A 15,977-nucleotide genomic window follows, 5' to 3' on the forward strand; every position below is an offset into this window, starting at 1 on the left:
TATATATATATATAGAGAGAGAGAGAGAAGAGAGAGAGATGACTATATTTAGGCTATATTGAAACCAGAGGAAATGTCGAAGCCCCACGGATGTGGAAATAATAAACTAGAGAGCATAATTAAAGTAAAACGAGAAAATAAAAGTCTAACTATGATCTGTGAGCACAGAAATCGTAGAAGGAAGAGAATCTAGGAAGAAAGAAGCTGTCATTGAATTAAGAAAATAATGAAGGGAGTTTTACAGAAGTCAAGGAAGAAAAGTGTTTCAAAACAAAGATTAGAAATGTTCCATGGAAATTAAATGAAATGTGTTGTTTGGATTTGAAAACTAGAAAGATTGGTGGTTTCAACAAAAGAAATTTTAGTGGTTTGGTAACATATAAGTCAGATTTTAAAAAGTTGAAAAGTGAATGCAAGGCCATAAAATCATGGTCATTTTTGGAGAACCAGGCAGATCATGAGGTTGTCACTGCTGAGACCAACGTTCTTTTACTGACATCAAAATTATATGTTGACCATAATCATATTGTTGTCACTGGCACTATGTTTCCTTGAGGTGATATTGATTATTACCAATATTTTTAAAACCTTTCTTCGGCCAGGGAATTACATAGGGCAGCCTGCAGATCAGGTAAGACTGAATTTACTCTGTGAATTCAAAGATTGACCTGTGAGCCCTTACCAAATTAGGATTTCACTGTAAAATCCATACATATGGGAAAGTATACGTTTCACCAGCATAGCTATGCCAACTGCAAAACAAGTAATATCAAGTTTTGGTGTGAACATACAGCTTTATCTGTGTTACAAAGAGAATTGATTTTTCTTTAGAATAGAGAATGCCTCATTAGCCACTGACACATTATAATTGCCATATACTCTATTTAAATCTAGCTCTTGATAGGGATGTCTCAGTGCCGTAATAACCCTGTCAGTCAACATGCCACACATTCTTATTCGCAGGAATTTCTCTTGAAAACGTCAAGCTGTTATTAAATACTGGTGTTCGGACATTACCCTTGCTATCAGGTTTTAATGCTTAATAAGAAAAGGCATTTTGCTTTAATAGCTTACTTTCACTTTCTCTTACAGATTTGCCAGTAGGAAAGTAATATGGTGTAACAGTAACGTGGTATTGGGGTAAAATATTGTCATAGCACCTAGAATCCAGCGTCAGTTCTGTTACTAACTAGCCATGTCAACTTAAGAAAATGTCCATAAAGTCTCTGGCTATTTGTAGTTCTTCTTGGTAAAACAATCAGCTGCAAGAGAATGTCCCTGGGGAATCATTCTAAAATAACTCTGTGTCTCCAGGTGCTTTGCATCTTACCTCCTCTAAAGATGAAACACAGACCTCCCATTGGTCCTCCCAGAAACATCATGGGTATCACCCAGCCTGTTGACATAATACTCATCTTAATATCATTCTCTTGGACTGGTTATGTGCAAGAGACAAATGGTAGCTGGGCAACTTCATGAACAGGTTTTACATATGAAACTGAAGAGAATCAACAATGTGCAAAAAGTGCAGAACGGAACATGTCAAGGGAATGCTGAAGTATAACTTCAAGTAAGGTGAGCAGCTGTGAAACATGCTGGCAAAAGCATCAGAAAACACTCCAGCTTGGTACATTGGGGGAAAATGGCTTTTTAAATAAAATTCCTGCTTACTAGGATTCCTAAAGTTAGAGGCACTCTAACACCTGGCTTTGTAAACAGTAGCAGCCTCCTCAAGCCAGAAGATAATCTCTATAAGAATATAGTGAGGTAAAATGGCTCATCATAATCAGCCTCTGGTGCCTCTTCACAGAACTAGAAATTGTTATCAGAGACATCTTCTTTGAATTCCCCTGTGTTGAAATGGTGATCATCATCCAGGCTTTCCTACCAGATCTCATTTATTCTACGGCATTAAAACAAAATATAGTGAATAAGATGTTTTGCATGTAACTAAATGTCCTAGAACACACACTGGTATAACCTGGCTGATGGAAGATTATGTTGAATTTCTTTTGGTACCATTGATTCAGCCAAAACAATTCATCAGGTAACGCACTTTATAAAGTCATCACTGCTTTCATTTAGATCCTCCTCTCCTCATTTCTTTTCCACTTCTATTATTTTTACTGAAAGAGAAACACTTGCAGTTTGTCACTTCTAAATTCTTCTTAATTCTCCTAATTCTGGCAGCTTTTTTTTTTTTTTTTTTTTAAGATGGAGTCTCACTTTGCCACCCAGGCTAGAGTGCAGTGGCGCAATCTTGGCTCACTGCAACCTCAGCCTCTGGGGTTCAAGCGATTTTCCTGCCTTAGCTTTCCAAGTAACTGGGATTACAGGCATGTGCTACCACACCTGGCTAATTTTTTTTTTTTTTTTTTTTTTTTTGTATTTTTAGTAGATACAGGGTTTCACCATGTGAAACTCCTGACCTCAGGTGATCCGCCTGCCTCGACCTCCCAAAGTGCTGGGATTACAGGCTTGAGCCACTGTACTTAGCTAATTCTGGCAGTTTTCTCTCACTCTCCCAAGTGAAGATTCTGCCACCTCTTCTTTTTTACACTATATTTCAGTTTATATCTTTATAACCACATGCAGTGTTCTCAACCGAAGTACATGTCAGAACTATACAGACAACACCAAAGAAAATATTCCCAGCCTACCGTGGAATGATTTTATAAATTCTGGGGACAGCAGCATCCTTATTTTTTAAAAGCTCCTGGATGATTCTAATGTACGACCTTGTTTGAAAACCATGGCCCATCTAGACAGTTATTAGTATCTTTCATTTTTAATGTGTGATTGAGCTATAATATTTTCTGTCAAAAATTTTATGAGATCTAAATGATCTTTTTTATATTTGTGACTAAAATCCTGAAGACTCTCCTATTTTTTTGTTTTTAGTTAGAGTGGTACAGTGGCTTGACGTGTCTAGTGGCTGGACTCAAGAAACATATTCAGACATGTGCCAAACAATTTACTAGGTGCATTCACTTTCATTATTTCATGTAACTATACTAATAAGTCACTCAAATTGATATTATTATCCTCAGTTTGTGGACAAGAAAACTGAAGGTCAAAATTTTTCAATAATTTGTCTGACGTCATACTAATTGATCTGTAATTTACAAAACATATATATATATATATATTGGATCCTACCCCAGTGCTCTCTTTCATCACTGATGTTTCCCACGTGAATTTCCTGGTCAAGACTGAAAGGCTAAAGTCCATCATCCTACAATTACTGCTTTGTGTCTTCTACTCAATGAACTTGCCATTCTCATAATAAAATAGAGCTCTCATTTGCTGTTTACTCACAGTTTCTTGTTTTGTTTTGTTTGTTTTGAGGTGGTGTTTCACTTTTGTTGGCCAGGCTGGAGTGCAATGGTGTGATCTCAGTTCACTATAACCTCTGCCTCCTGGGTTCAAGTGATTCTCGGCCTCCCAAGCAGCTGGGATTACAGGCACCTGTCCCGATGCCTGGCTAATTTTTGTATTTTAAGTAGAGACAGGTTTTACCATGTTGGCCAGGCTGATCTCGACCTCCTGACCTCAGTTGATCCACCTGCCTCAGACTCCCAAAGTGCTAGGATTACAGGTACGAGCCACCACGGCTGGCCTACTCACGGTTTTGAGGATTCCTTCTTATAGTTAATTTTCACAGTGGGCATGCTATCATCTGAAAACTTCTTTATACATTATATACATACGGTATCTGGAAATTTGACTCTGGAAGTCTTCATTTAGAGAACAATATTGTTTATCAAATGCATACTTTTACCATTGCTATTCTATTTCTAAAGGAAGATAGGCCCCCTTAAAGTCTTGCCATGACATTTTTATTGCCTTTGAATTAAAACACTTCTTCTGAAGAAAATACTGATAAATTACATTAAATTCTCTATGTTATATATATTTATTATTCCCAAAACTGAAGTCAAGTAATAAGCAGCAGTTCCTCATGTATGCTTGCTTTCCCTCTAGTTACTTACAGATTCTATTTAATTAATTGCAAAACTGAAAACAAAATTAATCAGTTCTATAGTTCCCAAGTTCTGGAATATTTCGAGTTGATAAAATGCCTATAATCTGCCAGCTTTTGGTCTGAATACCTAATTGAAATTACAGGTTGCATATTAAGCCAGCAGTTGGAATATTCCTAAAGCCTTCCCAATAATGACTAGGCAAAATACATTAATTTAGTCTTCTTACTGACTTCTTTACACCCCTTAATGCAGTTTTTGGACAGTGGCCATATAGGATCCCAATGATAATCCAATTTGCTCTCTGCCTTTAACATATTTAAGAAATTCCTAAACCTGACTTTGGAATCTCTTTGCAAAACATTCTACAAAGTCATAACTATTGTGGTTGGTTTTTGCACTTGACTCTGTGAGCTTTGCTAATTTCTTTTGGACACAGGCATTTTTTTTTTCCCCATTTATTTTAGGTTTTGGGGTACATGTGAAGAACATGCAAAATTGTTGCATAGGAACACACGTGGCAGTGTGATTTGCTGCCTTCCTCCCCATCACCTACATCTGGCATTTCTCCCCTTGCTATCTCTCCCCAGCTTCCCACCCCCCACCGTCCCTCCCCTATTTCCCCCCAACTGACCCCAGTGTGTAGTGCTCCCCTCCCTGTGGACACAGGCATTTTTAAAGTAACTTTTAGTGTGTGGCTATTTAAACTAGAGAATGTGTTAATATTTACGGGAAAAATCTCTTCAATAATTGGTAAATTGTCCAAGTTATCTTTCGCACAATGTATTGAAATGCTCCCATTATGATATACTGTATTCTTCAGTTTAAAGTAGCTTCTGGAATTTAGTCTTTCTGCTTATTTACATCATTAGTTTATTCTGTGATTGGTACGGCCTGTATTTTTCTATACTGTTTTCTAGAGCAAATATCATCACTCTCCTTCTATTCTTGTTAATGACTATTGTCTTAGCAATTCTTATGTATTTATTTTTTCTAAATTAACATTAAAATCATTTGGTCAAGTTTCAAATCAAAAAATTCTCTGGAAATTTAATTTGGGATTGTATTATATTTTAGTATAAATTGAGGAGAAATAAAATTTTAATTTCTATTCACATAGTGTGGATTTCTTTCATCAAAATCATCATATGTGCCACATTTCATAAATCCTGAGCAAATTTGACTTCCGTTATCTTTCAAACTTAGCCACCATAGCATGGTTTAAGGTGTTTTAATATCTCCTATTTGGTCATTGCCTTATATGTTCTTGCATTGGAAATTATATTGAAAGATATATATGAGGTAATGATTACTTTTACATAACTTTTATAATATGTATCCTCTTTTTATTAATTTATGCTCCATAAGAATAATTCAATTGTTTCTGATATAAGTACTGTTCCTCTTATTTCGTTTTTATTTGCCCCTTTTTGATCAGAAATTTTTTTTTATTTTTGTTTAAAAGAAAAAAACATAGATATCTTGTTAACTATTATATTCCAGATTCTCACACATTATTTGTTACATGCAGTATAATCAATAAATATTTTGAATTTTTTGTACATTTAATATTTATATGCATGTTTTATGCATGTAAGTATTAAAAATTCAATCTAAGAACCAATGTATTTTAATTAGGGTGTTTAATGCATTCCTATTTATTATGGCCAGTAGGTACATTTGTTATTATTACTATTGCCTATCATCTTCCTTTACAAATGTATTACTTTTTTTTATTATTGTACTTTAGGTTCTGGGGTATGCGTGGAGATCATGCAGGATTGTTGCATAGGCACATACATGGCAAGATGGTTTACTGCCTTCATCCCCCCATCACCCATATCTGGTATTTTAACCCACGTTATCCCTCCGCACCCTACCCACCCCCCACTGTCTCTCCCCTAGCCTCCCCAACTGACCACAGTGTGTGATGCTACCCTCCCTGTGTCCATGTGTTCTAATTGTTCAACACCCACCTATGAGTGAGGAACATGCAATGTTTGGTTTTCTGTTCTTGTGTCAGTTTGCTGAGAATCATGGTTTCCAGATTCATCCATGTCCCTATGAAGGACAGGAACTAATTCTTTTTTATGGCTGCATAGTATTCCATGGTGTATATGTGCCACATTTTTTTTATCCAGTCTATTGTTGATGGGCATTTGGGTTGGTTCCAGGCCTTTGCTCTTGTAAACAGTGCCACAATAAACATATGTGTGCATGTGTCTTTATAATAGAACAATTTATAATTCTTTGGGTATATATCCAGTAAGGGGATTGCTGGGTCAAATGGCATTTATATTTCTAGGTCCTTGAGGAATCACCACACTGTCTTCCACAATGGTTGCAGTAATTTGCACTCCCACCAATAGTGTAAAAGTGTTACTATTTCTCCTCATCCTCTCCAGCATCTGTCGTCTCCTGATTTTTTAATGATTGCCATTCTAACTGGCATGAGATGTTATCTCAATGTGGTTTTGATTAGCACTTCTCTAATGATCAGTGATGATGAGCATTTTTTCATGTTTGTTGGCCTCATACATGTCTTCTTTTGTAAAGTGTCTGTTCATATCCTTTGCCCACTTTTGAATGGATTTGTTAATTTTTTTCTTGTAAATCTGTTTTACTTCTTTGTAGATTCTGGGTATTAGCCCTTTGTCAGATGGGTAGACTGCAAAAATTTTTTCCTGTTCTGTTGGTTGCTCTAATGATTGATTCCTTTGCTGTACAGAGGCTCTGGAGTTTAATTAGATCCCTTTTGTCTATTTTGGCTTTTGTTGCCACTGCTTTTGGTGCTTTAGTCATGAAATCCTTGCCTATGCCTATGTCCTGAATAGTTTTGCCTAGGTTTTCTTCTAGGGTTTTTATGGTGTTAGGTGTTATGTTTAGATCTTTAATCCATCTCAAGTTAATTTTAGTGTAAGGTGTCAGGAAGGGGTCCAGTTTCTGCTTTCTGCACATTGCTACCCAGTTTTCCTAACACAATTTATTAAACAGGAAATCCTTTCCCCATTGCTTTTTTTCTCTGGTTTGTTAAAGATCAAATGATTGAAGATGTGTGGTGTTGCTTCTGAGGCCTCTGTTCTATTCCTTTGGTCTATGTCTCTGTTTTAGTACCAGTACCATGCTGTTTTGATTACTGTGGCCTTGTAGTATAGTTTGAAGTCAGGCAGCATGATGTCTCTAGCTTTGTTCTTTTTGCTTAGGATTGTTTTGGCTATGGGGGCTCTCTTTTAGTTCCATATGAAGTTGGAACTGTTTTTTTCCAGTTCTGTGAAAAAGGTCATTGGTAGCTTGATGGGGATAGTGTTGAATCTATAAATTACTTTGGGCAGTATGGCCATTTTCAAGATGTTGATTCTTCCCAACCATGAGCATGGAATGCTTTTTTTTCATCTGTTTGCATCCTCTCTTATTTCATTGAGCAGTGGTTTGTAGTTCTCCATGAAGAGTTGCTTTACGTTCCTTGTTAGTTGTATTCCTAGGTATTTTATTCTCTTTGTAGCAATTATTTCTTTGGTCTCTTTTTTGTGTATTTTATTTTTTGTTAGTTATCAAGTTTTTTCTGGTTTTGTTTTTCAATAAGTTTGGAAGATATATATATATATATATATATATATATATATATGTATCTCCTATTACCAGCACATTTTCAAAAGACTACAATTTTTCAGTGCCACAAACAAGATAAAATCTATTCCTATTATTTTGTAGAATAAGAAATTGACAAGTTTTTATTTCTTTCAAAAACTCTGTAAAATTTCTGTTAAAAATTTGTAACATTGTATATTTTTATTATCCAAAAAAATAAATACATGTTTTTTCAAGCATGATTATTTTTCAATCAAAAATAACCTGTAACTGTTATAAAAACCAGATATATTTTGAGGCTTAGCTGAATTTCTAATTCTGACAGTTTCCTTTATACCAGTTTTATTTTTTTCCAAAATCTGTATTACTTATTTTTTACTTTGTTCTTTTCGCTTTGTAATTCCTATATGCTGCTTTTTATCTCTGGTTACATTCTTTTAATCTGTCTGTATTTTTTGTCTCCAATTAGATCAATCTGCTCCTTTTTGAGCAGCAATGTGTCTTGTAGAACATGGCTAGGTGGACAGTGGATCTGGCTAGACAAGGTGGCATCATTAAAGAGATGAGATCATTAAATAGATCAGGCAAGTTGCAACATGCTGCCTGGGAAATTCCTACAAGGGCTCTGCAAGTGAGGGACCTTCACACTGCTGGCACAGTGACAGCAAATGTCAGCAAGATTCAGTAATTGGCACCCCAGTTGGAGGCCCTGGTGTTATCATCTCTAGTCCACTCGGTGGACTTCTTGGTTTGAAGAAATTAAGTAATTGGACCAAATCTTTTGGATTGTAAGTGCAGAACTTAGAAATAAATCCAGAATTGGAATATGCAGTTAGGGAAACGTTGTCCTGGATCACTGGATTAACTAGGTAGGATTCTTCAAGTTACTTTTTAATAGTTAAAGATTACTTTGACAACCTGGGATAGGAATCTAGAATTTAGGCTGCTTCGACTATGGGAAATGAAGACATGAGAGATGAGATCCAAGAAGATATCTATAGAAGTCTGAATGCAGGCTCTCAGGTAATACAACTGTGTATTGGATGGATTTATATGTTCCTAGCTAGTTCTTGATATGTTCAAACAAGATATTTTCATTGCCTTCAACTTAAATTGCAAATTCTTTATTATGCCTTTAAAAATGCATTATCTGACACCTTTGATTTTTCAATATTCCAGATAATCATTTTTCATTTTACTAACTAGCAATATGTGCCATAACACATCCTGTTCCATCTGCTAGAATGATCACCCCTCACTTTTATTCCTAGCAAACTTCAAAAGTCATCTGAAGTGCCTCCTTCTTGGTGATATCATTTTTGCTCCACAGGGAACAACATAATGTATATTTATCAAAGCTTCCACTGTATATTATTGATACCTTCCTTTACAGCACTTAGCAGGACACTGTTTAATAGTCTCTTCAGACCCATTTTCTCATTAGACATATAGCTTATGAAAACAGGGGTTGTGACTTTCCACTAGAGTAATCCCATCACTAAGTACTGTGCTTTTCAAACAAGCACACAATAAGGAGAGAGGCAAGAAAGGAAATTAAGGCCTCCTTTTCATTGCCTACTTATATTGTTGCTTCCTTACCACTACATCAATTCTGCATTTAGAAATTAACCAATACAAAGGGAAAAAAAAAAGATTTTAGCCAGACACTATTTGTGTGTGTGTATTTCTTTTTCTAGAGAAGGACATTAGTGACAGTTTTTGGGATCCAAGTACATTACATAAAATATAAATTCAATAGACTGTTTTAGAGAGGGTCTAATTGCCGCCCTATCACCTAAGTGGGCCGCTTGAAATTAAAGCAGTCACAGGTTTGGTGGGTTATTGCAATATTTTTTAAGCCACATAAAGACAGAGTAAATATGACAGAGTGGTTAAGATATATGTTCCTTCTTCCTTTTGTCTACCACTTTCTTTCTTTCTTTTTTTTTAAAATTTTCAAACAGAGTCTCACTCTGTCACCCAAACTGGTGTGCAGTGGTGCTATCTTGGCTCACTGCAACCTCTGCCTCCCAGATTCAACCAATTCTCATGCCTCAGCTTACCTAGTACCTGGGATTACAGGTGTGTGCCATCATCCCAAGCTAATTTTTATATTTTTAGTAAAGACCGGATTTCACCAAGTTGGCCAGGCTGATCTCAAACTCTTGGCCTCAAGTGGTCTGTCCGCTTTGCCCTCTTAGAGTGCTGGGGTTACAAGTGTGAGCCACTGTGCCTGACCTTGTCTACCACTTTCAACTTTAGGCTACAGTACAAATAAGAAAAAGCTCAGAAAACTCAGGAAATCTAAGATAGCACACCCTGGCATCAAACTGCCAGGAACAGGTAAATATATGTATCCTTTCATTCCATTTCAGTATTATTCATAGATGTCAAGTTGACATTTAAGAATTCTTGAGAACTCAAAGATTCTATTTCTAACCATATCAACGCTGCCTCTCCTCCCATACAAGGATATTCCATTTTCATTTTCTAATACGTATAGTTAGTTGATTGTTCTTTTTATATGTTAAGAGAAATACCTAGATATAATAGACATAAATTTTAAACTCATATTTTGAAGTAAACTAATTGATACTATGAGTGTAGACAGAATAGAATAGCAGGCAATCAGAACTTTAGAGAAAATAGCAAAAACAGAGAAACCACTAAGTGTTAAAATGACAGTTTTCCTCGGATTTTCAGATAGGCTGGTATGAGGAAAGAAAATATGCATATTTGTATTTCACAGGTGCATATTTTTATCATTTTATTTTTATTTTAAATAAAATTCAACGCAGTAATATATTAAAAGCTAACCTAGCTACATGAACAAAAATATAAAAAGTATCCTATAGGGGGCACTCAAGGACTGTGAACCAGAGCGTCTACTTTTTCTAGTTCTATTTTGTTTGGAGGAAAAGGTGTAGACCCTTGGGCACATTTTCACATTACCTTTTATATAAAGAACAAAAGTGAGTAAAATAAATGAAAATACTCTTTGTCACACTTCCACTATTCCCCAGTGAAAGATAAAGGGATATTAAGAGGTGTGATTAAATGGCATTTGGAGAATTATTATTCTAAAAGCATAAAGGTATGATAGTGTAGACAGCTAAGGTGTTGACCATTTTCAAAATTCTAAACAAGGTTGTTATCTGCATTATACTTCAATGCCAGGATAATTATCATTCTCTTCTGAAGACTCTTTTGTCTAGCACAGTAAAAAGGCAGAGTCATGTATCTAATTTTTATTTAGGTTTTAAAGAAGAATAATATGAGAATATTTAAATTAGTTTTAGGAAATATAGTAAGGAGGACTTAATCACTTAAACAGAGAATTTTTAATGTTTGCTTTTTTGGTTTTTCGTTTTTTAAGGTTGGGGTGGATGCTAAACTAAGGTGAGGCCAAAACTAAAATCCATTCCAGCAGCCTGTGTACCAGGTGTTATTTCGACTGATCTAGGTTTAGATAACTAAGAGCTCATTTTAACCAAAACCTAAAAGAAAACTTGTCACAGCACCTAAATGAAATCAAAACATGATTTATTTAAAGTGGCGGGGGGGAAAGTTTCATTTAAGCTTTGAAATGGTAGTTAAAAGATTTGCTTTTTAATTTTAATATGGTCATATTACAGCAGCTTAAAAATGCTCCTCTAAATTCCCTCAGGATAGTCGTAGAAATCCCATTTAGCATGTTAAACACCAATCTCCCACTGAATTTTCCTTTGAAGCACTTCACAGTGTTCTGCACTCAGAGCACTTGTGTTTTATTTCTGTTATTTTCATACAAGATAACTTAATTTGTGCTTTTGATTTAAAAACAGGATGTACTAGTACTAACTCCCTTCATTAACTTGTTCACCACTATCACAGTTGTGAATAATGAAACCACTTCCAGAACCATTTGTCGAATGGCTATTTGGGACTTCAGGTAGGTACGATCAAATCCTACAGCCTGTTTACAATATAAAGTAAGACATTAGGTTTTTTTTCCATTTTGATTAAAGATATCTAAATATTCGCTTACATAAAATTGGGTTATATGTCAACAATTCCTAGCAATGATTTCAGAAGAATCTCAGGTTATTATAGATGTACTTTAAAAGCATCAAACTGAAAAAAAAAAAGATAATTCATAACCAATATTTCTAGGATTTAATAGTTATTATGGCCAAAAAGATAAGATATTTTCAGAATAGTATTGATTAGAAATTGCCTTCTTATTGCTCCATAATTCTATTTATCAGGCCATGTGTTTAATTTTGGCTTGGAAACTGTGACTATTATAAATAAAAAGTGTGGAAGGGGAAGTAGAGGGCAGAAGAAACTGGCCTGAAAGCTACCAAGAGAGCCAGGCCCTTGTCACCATGACATCCCTGAGGCTATAACTTGCTTTCACTTGCAATGCGCAGCTTGAAGCATAGATGGCTTTAGAAACTCCTCAGCCAAACTCAGGCCTGGTGACTAGATGTTTTTTTAATGTATTTATTATTTTATGTGATCAACAGTATATGTTACTTTTTCTGAGCTATTTTCCCAGTGGTTATATGTATTTTTGTAGAAATGTCCAAGTTGATTAATCCTTAGTTTTAGATAATATCAACAATCCTTTGACCAATGTTATATGGTATCCAAATATCAATTTGTGATTATTTATTTATAAATACAATAAACTTTTTGATGTTTCAATTTATTTTACAAAATTTTCAGGCAAAACTCAGTGAAGAGCATAGAAACTATTTCCTGTCATTTCTATTCACTTTCTTTCGGCAAGAAAAAAATTAAAAAATAGATTAGAATAACTTAAGATTGACATACATCAAAAAGTATAAAATTAATATTTCTTTTAGAAGTGAATGCATTTTATCACAAGGAAAAATATAAACTCTGAATAATAATCACATATATTCTTGGCTGTTCTATGTCCAAGGTATCCACCCTCTTCTACCTCTTCTGTTGTATACCTGTGAGTAAATTTCTCTCAATGCTTATTTTGTGGTTATGGTTTTAGAGTAGGGTTTGCAGAATGATATAAATGATAGCCTTGGTAAAGTCGATTTACATTGCAGAATGTAGCAACGAAAAGTCATAAAAACATGTAATCATCTTTTAGCCGTAATTTAACTTTGCTAGGATTCATCCATAAAGTCACATATTTTTTACAAATCTTGGTAAATATACTTGGGTCCAAATGTCATCATGTTTTTTCTACAAAGAGAGAGTTGACATAAAACTAAGACATTCTATTTAGGACTAAAAACACCTTTTTGCTTTTGAATTTTTATGATGATTCAAAAGTATAATTTCACAATAGAAAAACACTTTTAGAGATCAAGACACATCTTCTATCTGAGAGAATTTTTTTTTTTACTTAAAAAATTAACAATGATCTAGAGAAGTTAGTTTTGTAAGTTTTTCTTTAAAATAAACGTTAAAAAATCTAAAAGCCGTACTCTAAGTAAATGCCACTTACCACACACTTAGTTGGTACTTACTCTACGACAGGCACTGTGCCCAAATGGAGCTGTTGACAGCCTCCCGAAAGCAATTCCCAGTGTGAATTAAGCAAGGTGCACTTTGAAGAAAGGTACGTTTTTCTCATCTTTCTTTCCTTTTTAAAATTTATTTGCTTCTTTTTACTGTTTGGTTCTGTAATTTATTATACAAGGGCCATTTCTGATAATAGAATAGAAAAAAAAATACTCTTCTTTAAAAAAGAACAAACAAAACAAAGTGGAACCATCTCCCCTTCTAAAGTAAGAAACAACAAAAATGATAAAAGTCAATTTGACCTAATTAAAATAGCTGCTATGTACTCTTTTACATTTTAACAGCAATTCATTTGATTAAAGTACATATTATGTGTAGTGTACTTAACAGAGTTCTATTGTCTCATCTTCTCAACTCCCTGTCCGTGGCTTATGTGGAACCTCTAGCTTTGTCTTTGTTAGTATCCTGTTTACTTCACATATAAAGATGCGTTCCACAGCAGAAGGACCAAGGAACAGCCAAGATAGGAGATATTAAATAAGTTCACGGGAAGAAGTAGAAAACCATTAATCAACAGTAGGGCAAACTGCCTTTGAGTGCCTATTATAGGAGAAAGCACGTATTAAAAGATCATTTTTTGAGGATTGAAAATTATGAAATGCTAAAGGCAACATACAAAGTAAATATAAGGAAAAATATGAATTGGATATGAAGCAGAAAATTTTTATTTAAAGGGGACAAGATGCTTGAAGGAGTCACAAATAGGTCTTCATTAATAGTACAATAAAAATAAATAAATGAATGAGTTGAACAACTTTTTCAAATTCTCTTTTTGTCCTGATTTTATGTGACCCCACAACATAATAGAGTCCTTAGACTCTAATGAACATGTAAGCATGTATCACTCTTGACATTTCTGAAAGTTCTGAACATTTCTGAACTTGCTACCAAGTTCTAGATCAAAGTATGTTGTGACGATTGATTAAATGATGTTCAAACCCTAAGCTGTTTAAATATATTTTGTGATTTCTTATTCAGTGTTGAATTCTAGCAGAAGTTGGCTTTTCTCTATGACTAGAAGGTATTTTCCAAAAAAAAAGATGCAGCATTGATTTTACTGGTGATCTCATTAGTGGCCTATGTGTCATGCTTGTGGTTTCTGACAGCATGGTTTCCATGCTGATCTTGGAAAGTCAGTTCTTAGCATAAGAATGGTATTAATATTTAATTTAGATTATATGCTATGTTCCTGCAACAGTTATGTTTATTATCCTTGTTGCTAGAAGCATGGTGCTAAATATAGTGTCTGTCACATAATATATAGATACTTAGTAAATTAATAAATTTATATTCTCTGAGCTACCACTCCTAGGAAGGAAAAAAAAAAACCAATAACAAAGCTGACTACATAATACAGGAAAAGGTCCAGAAACTTTATTCAAGATTTATTTCTGATATTAATAAAATGTGTGACCTCAGACTAGTCACCTTTTCTTTCTTAAAAATTTTTCATTAGCAAAATATGGTAAATTGGAGTAGATTATTTGAATGTTCCTTCCAGCTCCAACAATCTGAAAGTCTTTAATTACAGTTAGGGAGCAGCAAGATCATGACCAGAAAGAAAGTCAGAGATCAATATATTGGTAGGTAGAAAAATGCCACAAAGGCACATTCAAAGTGCATCCTTACCATGGACACTGGCAATCAGGCAATCAACCCTCCACCTGATACACTAAGTCCATTCTGCATCTGGAGAAGGCAATGTGGAGCTCATTTTGACCACACATATGTCTTGGTCTATAAACACCAAAGCAACATGCTTTATAATCAGCAACCAACTTAAAACCCAAGGGCTAATTCCATGTGAGAAGAGTGACAAGGATTTGGTGAATTGGTGACATTTTTGTATTACCCACACGAGAGGGCAATATTACCAATTGTACCTTCTGATGCCATAGCCAAAAAGCAAAATAGGATTTCTGTCTTCAGACTATATTACTATTATGGATGTCAATACCTTAAAAATGAAAAAAAGATGTAATTTTTTATCTTTCAAGTCACCCCTGGCTTTGTGTAAATCAGTAGGCTCCTTTTATTTTTGCTGTCAAAAGTTTATCAAACAAGAGTCAGAAAAAAATCCCAACAATCAAATCAGAATTAAAAGGTTATATTATTTTTCTTCTGAAAATTATAATTGTTATCAGTTATGCTTTTCACCATAATATTTACATCTTAAAACACTTACAGATAGTGACAGTAAAGAGAAGCTGAAAATGTAGAGAGAGTAGACCAATATAATTGTCCTAAAAATATTTTTTTACTTTCTTCCAGATTTAATTAGATAATTGCATCACTCTTAATTTTCTTTTCAGTTGTGCATGCCTCCTAATAATTGCTTAATAGTGGGAATGAAAGTTACATCAATATCTTATTTATTTCAACCAAATCCTTATATCCTTATTGAGACAGTATGCTGAAAAACAGAACATACTTTTGAAGAAAAGCAGTAAAAATTGTGTTGAAATGTTACAGTTTGAGAAATAACTTGCGTCTAATTTTTTTTTTGTTTGTTTGTTTCCTTACAGGCTGTTTCCAGAGTAACTCTGTTTCAGTTTTAAAGAACTGATAATATTTCCTTTTTCTCCCTCTCCCTCTCTCTCTACCTCTGCCCCTGTCTCTCTCAATGTATTCCCTTTCTTTTTCATCTTGTGTCTGCTGCTGCCTGGCAACTTTTCTGTCTGGAAAAAGGCAGGGTAAGAAACTTAGCAGCCCTTGCAATGATAGCTGCAGAAATCCCTAGCAACCTAACTTTCAGGCCAACTCTCCTTTACACACATCTCTTCCATGAGATAGACTGTCAGCTCCAGTTTGTTAAGATGCATGTCCTATTCCTAACTTATGACGTTCAGGTGTGTA

Source organism: Cebus imitator, unplaced genomic scaffold (assembly GCF_001604975.1).
Source record: "Cebus imitator isolate Cc_AM_T3 unplaced genomic scaffold, Cebus_imitator-1.0 Scaffold27, whole genome shotgun sequence".
Taxonomy (NCBI): domain Eukaryota; kingdom Metazoa; phylum Chordata; class Mammalia; order Primates; family Cebidae; genus Cebus; species Cebus imitator.